General features: G+C 41.7%; 3 pseudogenes across 3 annotated transcripts in view; 2 read left to right on the top strand and 1 right to left on the bottom strand.

The window, feature by feature from the left end:
- The window catches only part of LOC307065619 (centrosomal protein of 78 kDa-like), a 203,874-nt pseudogene that overhangs the window by 64,815 nt on the left and 124,554 nt on the right, over positions 1 to 14,505 (top strand). The gene's annotated exons all lie outside the window — the stretch shown is intronic.
- The window catches only part of LOC307048610 (centrosomal protein of 78 kDa-like), a 148,507-nt pseudogene that overhangs the window by 29,055 nt on the left and 104,947 nt on the right, over positions 1 to 14,505 (top strand). The gene's annotated exons all lie outside the window — the stretch shown is intronic.
- On the bottom strand, positions 10,204 to 14,459 carry LOC307048611 (dipeptidase 2-like; annotated as a pseudogene). The gene is made up of 9 exons: positions 14,395 to 14,459; positions 14,037 to 14,220; positions 13,594 to 13,720; positions 13,164 to 13,293; positions 12,800 to 12,940; positions 12,429 to 12,498; positions 12,132 to 12,308; positions 11,556 to 11,752; positions 10,204 to 10,222 (listed from the first exon to the last, which is right to left on the bottom strand). The product of its transcript is annotated as a dipeptidase 2-like (transcript).

Genomic DNA, 14,505 nt, shown 5'->3' with positions numbered 1-14,505 from the left:
CTGGGATTTTTCACCCATTCTAAACTGCTTATTCTTTTTATCTATTTAGCAAACATATCATCTGTAATTTTTTTTTCTGCAAGCCACTAATGGTAACTGCTAGCTAGCTAGCTGATTGGCCTTTTTCAAAAGTTTGATTCCTGAGCATCTTCAGCTAAAACGCTGCCTACTTCACTCAGGGTATTATTTACTCCACTTTACAAATAAAGCTAAAATTGTTTTCAACAGGATAAAATCTATCCTCGAGGAAAGAAAAGAAATTGGTGTGAGAAAAGATATTAGAGAAAGGGGAAGTATAGTGAATTACTACCTGTGTCCCTCAGAAAATTTGTCTTTTTAAATAACCCAGTGGTGATATTCTTGCATTGGGATTACTGATTTATTTTCTAGGAGTTGTTAAAGCAAGAGAACTCCTTGCTGCATGTTATGTAATTTGGACTCTGTTACATTATCTTGTTGTGCCCCTCTTGTAACAACTTCCCATACTCAGCAAACTTGTTTTTTTTTCATATTTTTGCTTCCTTGTCCATTTTTACTGCATATTTTTTGACTTCAAAAGAATGACATCTTTAGAACTGTTTCAGAGCCAATGATGATATGTGCTTTAGATAATTATTACACTATGCTAAATATAACCATATTCTTTTGAATTCAAATAAATTTCTATGCTGATAAAAAAAGAGGCACATTTCATCAATGTTTAAATAGTATCCTTCCTCCTCTAAAACTTAAAATAGGATTCAGTCTGATTCCTAAAGGGTTATTTTCTTCAACAACAAGAGCTGACTTAGGCCATTTCTTGGCAGTGGAATCTGAGCATAGAGGTCCCTGTCTGACTGCCCTTTGTTTCTCACTCACAGTATCCTGGGTGAGTGTAATGGATGGGCGTGCCCTTATGACTTAGCCCACTGCTACTGCTCCTGATGAGGGCTAATGGTGTGGGCCACTTTAAATCTTGCCCAGCAAAGTGCTGACATCTGGGGTTTCCTATCAAGTTTACCAGATATTCCACAGTAATTTCATAATTTACACAACATAAAAACACTGATTTTGAGCTTAGGAAAGCATTTCATTTAAACAGATACAGAACACTACTCTACAAAATGGTTTAAAATTTGTGAGTAATTGCATTAAATAAACTCTAATATAAATTAATCTAATACAAGTAAACTAATAGTTGCAAAGCTACTGGTCGCTTCAGAAGCGGTGGCTACGGATAACTTCAAAGTTGTTTCCTCAGTTCATTAAGAGGAGAAACTATTTGCTGTCAGCTTCTTCTTGGGGAAGCTTAGTTTGATGCTGATTCGCGTTATGAATGTATAGGAACCATTACTGGTTCTTCCTTTCCATATTCAGTGCACCATTATACTTCTATCCTCTTAAGATCTGGATATCTGTTACTGCTGCCGTTGGCTGGAGCCTGGGAGGAGGAAAGCTATCAAGAAAAAAGGTCAACAAGTGTTAAAGATTTTTAGCATACCACTGAGACTTTTTATCAACCATAATCATAAGAAATAATAATTAAAATTACTTATAGCCTGGTCAGTGAGACCTTGAGTAAATTGTGGAAGCATCCATGTTTCATACAGTTTCAGGGGATGGATATTTCCTGTTATTAACTCTATATCCTCTTCAACTGGAACAGAGAGACCTTTCTCTGTTGAAGCAGTTTTGTCTTTTTCCTGGGCATTTTCAGTTTTCTCTTATGAGAGACTTGTAAAGCTTACATATACAAACTTACACATACACGTATAAAGCAAAGAAGGGATAGAGCAGTCTTGAGAGGACACGGTTTTGTAGCAGGCACACAAGACAGAGGTAATACTCCCTGATTGCATTTGCCTCCCTAGCCCCATCTCCTTTGTGGAAAGCATCAGCATTCTGACTGGTCTCTGCACCCCACTAACTGGACGGAACACTGCATTGGCATTCTTAGGGAGCACTGATGGTCCCTCCGGAAACTGTGGTTAGAGCTTGTGCAGCCAAAGTGCACAGGAAAGAATCAAATATACTTCATATAACATGCTTACTCTGTTTTGCTTAATTAGCACTTATTCCCTGTAAGAGGCTGATTTCTGCTTTGACAGGGAGTAATCGAACTCGGTATTCACCCAAACCATAAAATTAAAGTTAACATACCTCAGCTTTTCATCCTACTGGAAGAAATGTATGAAATCTAAAGTTATTTTTTAATTGCTGCTGTTTAGAATGCCTGAAGCCCATTTGCTGAACTTGTTAAAGAGCAGTGTTAATGAGGGTATTTTTTGTTTCTTTCTTTTCCAACCACAGCATGAATTCTCAGCCCAAAGTGTGCCCTGTTTCCCACAATAGAGACGGGAAAAAGTGCGAGTCTCTCACCACAAAGCATGAGACAACTACAAATACTTCTCTCCCAGAGTTAACATTGATGAGAGTCTTTGTGGAAAAGAACTTCCTCTTTTTGCGGGAATACAGTAGAAATGCAAGATGTATTCTCCACAATTTCACTACTGGAAAAATAATTTCATAGTCTCTCTCTCTCTCTCTCTCTCTCCCTCTCTCTCTCTCTCTCTCTCTCTCTATATATATATATATATATATATATATATATTTTTTTTTTTTTTTTTTTTTTTTTTTGCGGTACGCGGGCCTCTCACTACTGTGGCCTCTCCCGTTGTGGAGCACAGGCTCTGCACACGCAGTCTCAGCAGCCCTGGCTCACAGGCCCAGCTGCTCCGTGGCATGTGGGATCTTCCCGGACCGGGGCACGAACCCGTGTCCCCGCATCAGCAGGCAGACTCTCAACCACTGCGCCACCAGGGAAGCCCCATAGTCCATATTTTTTATTGGTCTTCTTAAAAACATGTACAGTGTTTACAATAAGGAGTAAAAGAGAAGATTTTCAATGTGATATTTCAAGGAGCATTTTGTAAAGGCAGGATCCAGTCCCAACTTTGGAAAATTAACACACACCTATGAGATCAAAGAGTCACCTGCAAAAAATTTTATTATGTTTTTCTTTCATACTAGTTTCCTAAAGGTGCATTGTTACTTCTTGGTAATGTAATAGTCAGAAATGACTATATGGTGGCCATTTGAGGAAGAAGTAGCTCTTACATAAGTGTCTAGTGACCTTATCTCTTTTGATACAATACCTCTTGGTTTCAGAGGCTTGCACAGATTTCCTCTAAATGAATAAACTTAGTAAGATTTTTCTAACTATCAATCTAAAAGTAGATTTAGAAATCTACTTCTGAAGCAGTTTTGTTAAGTAATTATTGGTCAGTTCTCTTTCTGATTGGTACTTCTTTCTGCAAAACAAATCCCTGTACTTAGAACAATTAATACCACCATCCCTGGCTCCTTGATTATTACACAGTGATGTTTCTTGAGAAAAAAGCTTACCCTTTTTGGGGGGAAACTTCAGTCCATGAAGTAATACTTCATTAAAACTAGATCTGCTTCTAATGCCAGTGTGATGCAGATCAGTATCCCCTTTCTTTTGACTTTCCAGGATGTGTGAAGAGAATGGTATGGTTTGGTTTAGGAAGGGTTGTAGCTTAAGAGGATTGCATTATGTTTCTGTGTCACTTTGGGGGATTTTATTTCAATATTATATCCTGTTCTGTAAAAACACCCTAGTCATTCTCTTACTTCTTATTAAATAATTAAACGCTGCCCTTGGTTTACTTTCCCCTTCTGTTCAGAAGACTCCTCTCCACTCTAGGCCTTGATCTGAGTTCCAATTCATCAGCTTGTAGTAGCTACACTTCTGGTTTCTGAAGTCAGACAGATAATGGGTCCCATTTCTGTCTTCATCAGTTATAATTTAGCCTCTGATATATGCGTACCAGAGCTGGCAGTGACAAACATTTTGCTTCTCCTTATTTTCCCAGGGTTCTGTGCATTTTAATAGAGGATCACAATATTTTAAGTAGAGCTGGGATGGGGTGGAACGAAAGAGCAGGAAAACATGCTTTTAGGAAGGTCTGATATACAAATCACATGGAGGTAACTGCTTGAGAGAAAACCACCCCTACCTGAGTATTGTCAATAAAGTAGCACAGGGAGGCAAACGAATCAATTGTTCACTAAAAATATTCTTCTTTAGAAGAATAAAATTCACAAGAAAGCCTCATTGCAAATAAAATATATTTGTTTTCCTAAAGGAAGATATTTGGAAAGTCGTAGTAAATACCTCCTTTGACCTTCTGTGTCCCTAGTGTTCTATCTCCACTAAGTTTTATGAACACTACATAGAGGAGGAGGCTGAGTCTCAAAGACCATAAGTAAGAGATGGATTTCAGAGCCTTTGCAAGGTCCATTATGCCCCATGACTTCCCATTGCTTGTGCTTTTCATCCAGATAGGTGCTTAGGATACCAGAATGAATACATCTCTTTCGAGAGGTTTTTAACAGACATTAGATACTAAACAAGTACAACACCTAACAAATAGAACAAAATGCTTTATTTAAAGCAGAAACAGAATAAATGCTCACCTAGTATCATTTAAATCCCCATTAAATTATTTTTTGAATCAACATGTTTATATTTGAGGGTATTTTCTTATTTTTTCCTAGTTCCCTTTACTTGCACCTCCTTTCTTTTTCACTTTTCCCAACTGAAATGTTTATGGTTTCAAAAGTAATTACTTCTTGAAGAAAGTTTTCATGTATACTAAGTGCTACCTAATGGAGGCCATGAGCATAGAGTCTGCTAGCATTTAGAGTGGTATAATACATAGCCAGGTTGAATCAAGTGGGAGAGAAGGTTAATCATTCTTTTAAACTGGCAGTGTTGCCAGAGGTGGATTAATGTGCTTTTTGAATCTCTTATGTGCTGTAAGTCTCCTTGATCACAATCACTACGTTAATGGTTGAGGTTTTGAATTAGTGGTGTCTCCTGGGCTCAGCTGGGCCAAGTCCCTTCATCTCTCTGGCCATATTAGGTGATAGTTTTCTCATTTCAATACATGATCTATGTTAGAGGGAGTGTTGACTATACCAGACTTTTAACGTGGGCACCCAGAAAGTGGAAGAATCTCTCTACTGGTGATGAATCATAACTCTTTTCATTGTGAATATAGTCCTTCCCTTAGGTAAGGTAGGAAGACCATGAAAAATAGAAAGTTCTCGGGTGTCTGTGGAAGCTGGAGTGCTCTCGACCTGTCAGCTCACTGGCAGAGCAGGCTTTGTCCAGACACTAGAGAACAAAATGTGAAATTGGCACCAGCCAGCCTCTCCATTGCACAGGATATCCCTATTTAAATTTGACAATCGGGGTATTTTACAATTTGAAATTCTTGTCATCCGGTTTTCTTTAGTTTTTTCTTTGGGTTGAAAAGACTGAGAAGCTTGTTAAAAAGTCTGGAATTCTGATGGTGAGGCTTAACCAGATCTATTGAGTCATCAATCAGCAAACATTGACCAATGCTTACCATTCCCCCAGTTACTATACTAAGGACCCAGACATGTCTCAGATAGTGGCCTTGCTCATTCACTGTATTTACAGTACTTTTTTCTAAATGTAACCAGAGCTCAGGTAAAGACAAGACATTGATTTGAGTCTGAAGTAAACAAAGCTGACTGGTCTGATGCCTTCAGTTTCCAGAATTCTTTTGTTTCAGGTAGTAATTTTCCCAGACCAATAGAACAAAGTCCTATCGTCTATTTATTTAATATTTTATCACAGTAGTCCTTGCCCCTTTGACCTCTAGTGAGGAAACTTGCATAAGAAACTGAAATATGCTTAGGTTCTATGGGTAAGTGCAGATAATGATATGAATGAAATTGAAAATGAAAGCAAAGGTAGAAAAGCCAGTTCTGAATAGATGAAGTAAGACAGAGGTATTTGAAAAATCAAATAGAAAAGATACAATAAGGAATGGAGAGCTTCTGGAAGTTTTCCAATAGGTGAGGGGTTGGTACATCTTTTTTTTTAAATAACATGTCTGGCAGTTGTATGCCAGAGAAAGTTATAATGGGGTTGACTATATGCGTGAAGTCCAGTGAGAACACTGTTTCTGTAGGCCACTGACGATGTTCTGAGTGTACATTCTATAGTACTAGAAATTAAGTTAGGAAACAAAGGGTAATCTGATGTCATTTTAAATGACATTTCACAAATGATTAGAGCTAAAAGGTGTCTTTTTTCACTCAGCCAACACGTTGAGCACGTACTATGGGGCAAGCACTGTGCTTATGGGTAAGAGATAAAAGAAAAAATAAAGGCCAGAGGAACTCAAAAGAGAGTGTGAGAGATGCATAAACAACTCATTACAATCAAATAGGGAGAGGCTATTAAATAAATAGATCATAAAAATGTAACTTTGTAAAACAGAACTTGGAGTCACTAACCCTGCTAATAGGGGATATTAAAGAGAATGCCAACAATGAGGGGGTTTGGAATTAGGTTTTGAATGTCAGTAGGAATGTTCCACGTGGAGAGAAGGTCAGGGGCATACCAGGAAGAAGGAACATCCTGGACTTGAGAACCAACACAATATGTTTAAGTGATTGTAAATGAGATTTTTTTTTGACTAGAGCGTAGGGTATAAGTTGCCAAATGGTAGAAAATAGAGTATAAAAGTTAGGCTGGAATAAAAATATAAAGTGTCATAATTCTTATGATGAAAGTTAGGTGTTTTCCTACAAAATGGGTTACTTATAAATATTTTAAAAATAGAGACTGCTGTGTAAGGCTCGAAAAAACACTAACTCAGAGTTGTACAGAGCTCAGGCTTAGTGGTGAAAATTTCTGTATTTCGTTTTCCAGGTTGGATACTGTTACAATTCTTTAACATTTCTTTTTCCTAAGTAAAGGCATCTGGTGAAAATATGGGATCCATTTTATCCTGGGGAAGTTTTGTCTTAACCTTTCTTCTATGTATTTTTTCTATTTAAAATGCTTTTGCAGAATCTAATCATACGAAGTTCGGATACTTGAAGTACCTGCTCATATTCTCTCTTTGACATAATGGGAATAATTGGGAAGTCTTCTCTAATTTTGAGACTACCATGACTACTCTCTTATGTTGGTTATTCCTGTAGATGAACCAATTTTAGGTTCATCTGAGTGATTAGTTAAACTTACTCCTCACAGATTGATTCAGCAGGTCTGAGAAGATATCTCAGAATATGTATATAGAGAGATAAACAATAAGAAATTACAGTAAGCACAAAAACAGATAAAGATCATTCATAATTTTTCATAAGATCTTATTTTCTCTCATTTCTCTTATTTTTTTCATAACTTTAATCATATGAAAAAGAAGGGAATTTACATGGAATAACAAAAGATATGCAAAACTTAAGGAAACACAATTTTCTTAAATTTCTCAAACTTATTTGTATAGGATTCAGAATGCACTTAAAATGATTAAATGACTTAAGCTAAATCTTTTTTATTGCAAACTGTTTTAACCCAATTAACCAAGCAAGAAACTGAGAGTCATTCTTTACTCTTCTCCCCTCCCTTAAACTCTGGAACAATCCCTAAGAGTTGTCATAATTATACTATATATATATATGTATATATATATATATATATATATATACACATATATATACACACATATGTGTGTATATATATGTATATCTATACACACACACACACACACACACACACACACACACACACACACATATATGTCCATTCTTCTCTATGTCCATTGTCATATCTTTTACATTTCTTACTAGGATGTAACATCCCAGTTCACTTTTTCCCTGACTCCAGTATTATTTCTGTCTTGTTTATTCTCTGCATTGCAACCTAAGTTTCACTCAACGGCTTAGAGCTCTTTGATAGCTTCTCTTTAATTTTGGTGAAAAGGCTTCAAGCACTGTGCTCTTGCCTACTAGTCCACCCTCATCTGCTTTCTCTATCCTTACTTAGCATCTCCTTCTTCCATAAATTTTCAGCAATACTCAGTAGACTTCAGGGTTAGACTTCTCTTAATGCTGAACTTTCTCCAGGTAATGTCATCAATTTGTATCATACTTTACTCATTCAATCCTCGGTTAATGCACTCTCATCATATGTTTCAAAATAAACATTGAATCTCTGGCTTTTCATGACTTCCATTAGAGATTAAATTCCCTTTCTACGTGTTCTTATAAAACTTGGCTGTCCAGTTACCTATGAGAGGTATAGTTCTATTTTATAGTTCATTGCCCCTACTACATTGTAAACTGCATGTGAACAATGTCCTTATTTACCAGTGTTGTAGGTACTCAATGAATATTTATTCTGTTAAAAGATTTATTCTGTTAAAAGTTGAGACTGTTTATGTTCCATAAATAAGAGAAAATGTAGCTCAGAACCAAGTAGTGGCAAGAGGCTTGAATAAAAGTAGACAATATTGAGGGATAGTAGGAATTTAGGTTAGAGAGTACTTGGTTACTGAATTAATTATGAAGGTGAGGGATGATTATACAGAGTCCAGAGTTTTATTATTCCTTTAAATTAATTTTTATTAGAGTATAGTTGCTTTACAATGTTGTGGTAGTTTCTGCTGTACAGCAAAGTGAATCAGTTATACCTATACATATATTCCCTCTTTTTAATATTTCTAACCATTTAGGTCACCAGAGAGCATTGAGTAGCGTTCCCTGTGCTGTACCATAGTTTATCATTATTATGTATTTTATACATACTGGTGTATATATATCAATCCAAATCTCCAAATTGATCCGGCCCTTCCCCCTGCCTTGGTATCCATGTGCTTCTTCTCTACATCTGGGTCTCTATTTCTGCTTTGCGAATAAGTTCATCCGTACCATATTTCTAGGTTCCACATGTAAGTGATATTATACGGTATTTGTGGTTTTTTTGATATTGATCTGCTTGAGTTGCTTATATAGTTTACAAATTTATTTATGTTTATATTTTTTGGAGATGAATCCCTTGTCAGTTGCTTCGTTTGCAAATATTTTCTCCCATTCTGAGGGTTGTCAGAGTCCAGAGTCTTCAGTGTTCCCCCAGTATCCAACTTGGACAAGTGTACAAATAGTGGTGGTATAAATGACGTAGAGAGATGAATAGTGGAAGTAAGTATTGAAGGTAAAATTAATCGTTCAGTAACATCACATAATTAATTTTAAGTGTCCATGTTATATTTGGGCAGAGTTGTTCAGTTGGCAATTAGTTAAGTTTGTAAGAGACTCAGGAGAGAGATATGTAAGTTTTAGGTCAAGATCTGTGATATATATGGTGGCTGGAATCACAAGAGTAGATGAGACCATCTATCAAGGGCAGAAGAGAGCTTCTGAGAAATACACATCTCTTGGCAGAGGGCAAAGTGAGAGTGCCCAATGAAAGAGATAAGGATGTCCAGAGGCAGGAGGAAGAAGTAGCAGGCTAAGATGCTACTGTTGTTAAGGTGAAAGATTTTTCTGAGATGACAAGTTTGATCAACAAAATCAAATATTGCTGAAAGGTGACAGAATGACCAAACAACATTCACTCAATTTAATCACAAATTAAATGTTGGTGAATGCAATTCCAGTGCAGATAAGTAAGAAGAAAAGAGCAAAATTGTGTGAGTCACGAGGTACATAAAGATAAGAAAATACAGACAATGAGAATAAATACAATTTTTGATAAACTGCACTGTGAAATTAGGAAGAGAGAAAAGGTAACTAGAGAATTACTTGGCATCAAGCAAGAGTAATTTTTAATGGGAGGGAGCCAAAATAAAATCGCTAAAGAGGAAAACCTTAACAATCCCAATGAGGTGGGAAAATGAATGGAAGATACTGAGGAAGTGAGAATAGGTATTTATAAACTATGTCGAAAAGCTATTCTTGGACGTAAAGAGAAAAAGTTAGTTCGGGGTGTTTTTGCTTTATAGTCTGTGTTTTCTCTGTGAAATAAAAGTTTGATGGGAGGTGATGTCACCTTGAGATAGCGCTCATCAAATATCCTATGTGCTTATCTACATTTTTCATCCTCCTTTGTAGTTCAACTGTTTTCCTTTGATTCGTTGTGGCCAGTGGCAAAGAAGCAGAATCAAGTGTATCACTTCTGAGCTGAGGTCATTAGGAGCCAGTGTCCCTCTTGTCTGGTCCTCTGCTATTGTGACATTGGAGGTCAAATAGTCCAGATGACGTGGCTGCAAGATGGATCAGGACCATGTGACCTGTAAGGGCTTTACTCAGTAGAGAAATAACGTACTCGTATTTTCCACTGAGATTCCTGTGTTCAATAGATCTGCCTGTGAGAGCTCAGAGAGCATAGCGAAGGCTGAAATGACAAAGACAGAGGGAGAGATGCTGGTAACAGATGGAAGGCGCCTGGCAGATAATATATTAAATGGTAAACAAAGCTGCTGGAGTAAGAGACAGAGTATATAAGAGATGAGAAGAAGGCCAACTGTCTGTAGTATCTAACGCTAAGGAGTGAGGAGAGAAACAACTGAAAAATAAACATAAAAAGAATGATGAGAAAGAAGCTAGGTGGTATGCCAACAGAAATCATAAAATTGCTATAAAACATAAAGGAAGGTAGTTTTCAAAGAAGCACCATTTAATGGAGTCAGTTGTTTCCCAAAGGCAAAATGCTGTGGGAACTGAAAATAAACCATCTGATTGGATGACTAAACTTTTATGAACAAAAGTGGAACCATTTCAGGAAAGTCATGGGAGAAGACGCTGTGTTACAGTGGGGAGAGTAATCAATACATTGTGAGGAAATGTGCCTTCATTTGCAAGAGATGCCAATTAAGAAGTGAAGACAGCATTTAAAGGGAAGGGATAATGTAAGAAAATTTTTTAAAAATTTAATTAAGGAAACTTGAATAATTCGAAGACAAAGAGGAAGGTATTAGTGAAAGACTGAAAATCAGAGAAAGCTATCTTAAGTTGTTGTTATGGACTGAATTGTGTCCCCCAAAAAATTATATGTTGAGGCCCCTCCTCATTTGACTGTAGAAGATAGGAGATAGGTCCTTTAGGGAGGTAACTGAAGTTAACTGAAGTCATAAGGGTGGGGTAATAATCTGACAGGGACTGATGGTGTCCTTATAAGAAGGGGAATAGATTCCAGAGATCTCTCTCCCTCTGCTCGTAGAGGAAAGGCCGTGTGAGGACACTGCAAGAAGACAGCCATCAGCAAGCCAGGAAGATTGTTCTCACCAGAAACCAATTCTTATGGTATTCAATACCTTAATCTTGGACTTCCACCGTCCAGCACTGTGAGAAAATAAATTTCTGCTGTTTAAGTCATTCAGTCTATAGTATTTCACTATAACAGCCCAACCAGACTAATACAGACCTTCATGTACACTGCAATATACAGAAGCTAAACAATGATTGTGAGCCAGAGAGTACATCTTGAACAGAAGTGTAATGACGCTTGTGGTACTCACAACTTCACGAATTTTGTCAGAAAGATGTGAAAAAAAGTCAGTCAGACAACGGTTCTGTTAGTGGATATTTTCTTTATGTGTTTGACATAAAGCAGTGTCTGACAGCCTCCCTGATACCCATCCGTATCGCAGTTTTGATTCTGTGGCCCCAGTTCCACATGGCACCAAGGTGCTGTGTACTGTCCATTCTTGGGTTTTTGGGTGCTGTACCTATTGCCAATAGGTGGGTCAAACCACTGGGGCTCTTCTGAAGTCCTCCCTAAATTTGGACCCAGCTTCAGCTCCAAATCCGAGTTTTCAGAGAGCCCAGGGTGAGGCTCGCCTGCCACAGTAGACACGTTGGCTAACGGGTTGCACTGCAGCACCCGCTCGGACAAGGGCACCATCACGATGCCACCGTTCTTCTTCTGCAGGGGCGGACCCGTGGACAGTCAGCTTGGCCCCCAGCACAGCCAGCTGCCTGTTCACTCTCTCGGCCCCTGTGAGGAAGGTGTTCAGCCCTGGCTTTGAGGTCAGAGTCGTCTCCTCTCTGGGTTTGTGTGAATGGAGGAGCCGCAGCCGTGGTCTGGGTGGTGTGTTGGCCCTGGGTTTCCGGGTTTGGAGGAGCATCTTACCACCTAGACCCCCACCTAGGGCTGAAGAGTTCAGGGGCTGTGGACCGTGGGTTTTGGGGGCAGAAGATATTTAACCTGGCGTTTGAGGAAATGGAGGGAGAAGAGGCTCAGGTTCAAGGGCTCCTGGTTTGAATCTCTTGCTTTAGGTTTGAGGGCCAGGGCAGTCTCTCACCAGAAGCTGCAGGATATCATCAGGAACATTGCGAGTGTTCTTGCACATACCCCGGGCAGCTGAGTGGGTGAAGATGACCGGTGCCTGTGACAGTTGTAGGGCTCGCCGTGCCACAGCATCCGAGACATGGGCCAAGTCCACCATCATGCCCAGGCGGTTCATTTCTGCCACCACCTTCTGCAGGGACAGGATGGGGAGAGGGCATGAGGGCTGCATTTATCTTGTGTGTATTTATCTGTAGGGAACAGGTGGGGCTGTACATTCACGTGGGGCAGGGTATGGAAGCCAGGTCCTTACCTCGCCAATGCCGGTGAGGCGACTGACATTGCTGTAGAAGGGGTGGATACCCTTTGCTGAGCTCTGTGCCCTGCTGGATGGCCAGGAGGCAGTCTGACTGGTGGCCATGACTTGGCTACAAGAGCGTAGAAAGAGGTTCTGTTGAACCGTCTACACCTGCAACTCCTTGATGCAAGAGGAGGGACCCAAACTGGGCTGTGCCTGGCAGTAGGAGGGCCCTTCTGGGGATTCAGTCTTGTTCTGCACACCTCCATTCCCCTCCCGACCCCAGGTTCAGGGCTGGATCCCAGGGGTAAACTTGCTTTGGGCCCCAGCGTGATCTTGGGCAGATCCCTGCCTCACTGGGCACTTTCCATCTGCACCGTGCTCACCAGGGCGTGTTGCAGGTGTGGGTGAGTGTCACGTAGCGCACACCAGCGCATAGAAGTTACGCAAGATGGAGAGGCTCCTGTCCAGTGAGTGGCCGCCCTCCACCCCAATGAGGCTAGCCAATTTCTGGGTATTGTTGAGAGCTGGGGGCAGGTAGGTCAGATGATCATTTTCAGAGGCAGGGGTAGCTAACTGAAGTCCCTAACACCTACCACCACCAGTCTGTTTACCATTTTTTCTTGTTTTTTTGGCCGTGCCGCGCAGCATGAGGGCTCTTAGTTCCCCCACCGGGGATCAAACCCGAGCCCCCTGCAGTGGAAGCGTGGAGTCTTCACCTCTAGACTACTAGGGAAGTCCCCCGTCTACCTTTAACTGAGGTCACAAGCTCCAGCTCAGAATAGGAGGCACACATGAGGCAGATGAGGTGAACTTGCTCCAGGGTGAGGCGCACAGCATCGCGTTCGTGGGTCCGGCATGGGACGTAGGCTCACCAGAACTGAGGGAAGGCAAGGGCTTAGTTTGGGCTTTGGAGCTCCTTGGGCTTCTCATAGCCTCCTCAGCTGGCACAACACTCACTGAGCCCAGAAGTCACATGTAATGCGTTGCTTTTTCTGTGGTTGGATGCCCGTCAGGTTGGCTCACTGTGACCCCTGTTCCCCCAGCATCCATGGCATGGCACTTTGTAGGTCACTATGGTAACTTAGTTCCAATGTGACGAACCTGTGGTCTCTGAGGCCCCCAAACTGCCCCACATTCCCCAGCAGCCATGGTGGCACCTTGTGTGTCCCTTTGGTACCTGGGCACCCACGAGATCATTTTTCAGCCTGTCCACGCTGGTCTGGCCATGGCTGAAATTGCGCAGATTAACATCCTGTAGCCCGTGGTGGTAAAACTGCCTCAGGGCCAGGGGCGTGTCGTTGTGGCTGGAGGGAGGTCAAGGCAAATAGGTGGGCTCCTTAGGCCTTGGGATCAGGCAGGACACATTGCCTGGCCTGGGCCAGCCTGTGGGTCCCCCACCTCCCACTGTCACACAGACTGTACTAGGAGCAGCTGGGGCCTGGGCTGCGGGGTGCCCACCAGGGAGGGGATGACAGAGAAGGGGAAGGGCATCCATAGATGATGGAGAGGACGTCCAGGGGTGGCGTGAGGGAGCCTCCCCACTAGCTCTGCATGCTCCGGACCTCCTGCCCTGCCCGGGGCCAGGCTAGGCACCCAGCGGCCCGCACACACTGCAGCCACCCGTCCACAAGCGGAAAGTCCCGCATCAGGGCCCGTGTGCGCTCCCGCGGACTTGGGGTACTGGAGGTGCCCCTCGTGGTCTTCACAGGTAACCGGCCGCAGCAGCAGACCCAGCAGGAGGAGCAGACACAGCAGAGGCCACTGGCTGAGTGCGCGGAGACCATCGAGGCGGGCAGAGGCGGGTCTGAGAGGGGCGGGCAATGGGGTTCTGCGTGTCGACACAGGGCACCCAGCGGCGCGGCCTCGCGAGGGGGGCGGTTTGAGGGAGGGGATACAGAGTCACAGGACCCTGCGACCCGTGCGTAGAGAGCCGCGATCCGGGAAGCCCAGCAGCCACAGGGCGGCAGTGCCCTCCCACCTCCTGCTCACAGGCAGCTCCTGCGGGCTAAGCTGGCCTCTGCGGAGAGCCCACTGGCCTCCCATCGCGGGTTCCCTCCACCCCTGCCCCTCTTCCCACTCCCACTGCTCC

Source organism: Hyperoodon ampullatus (genome assembly GCF_949752795.1).
Source record: "Hyperoodon ampullatus genome assembly, chromosome: 2".
NCBI classification, from domain to species: domain Eukaryota; kingdom Metazoa; phylum Chordata; class Mammalia; order Artiodactyla; family Ziphiidae; genus Hyperoodon; species Hyperoodon ampullatus.
The sequence above is the reverse complement of the archived record's forward strand: the minus strand, read 5'-3'. Positions and strand labels throughout refer to the sequence as shown.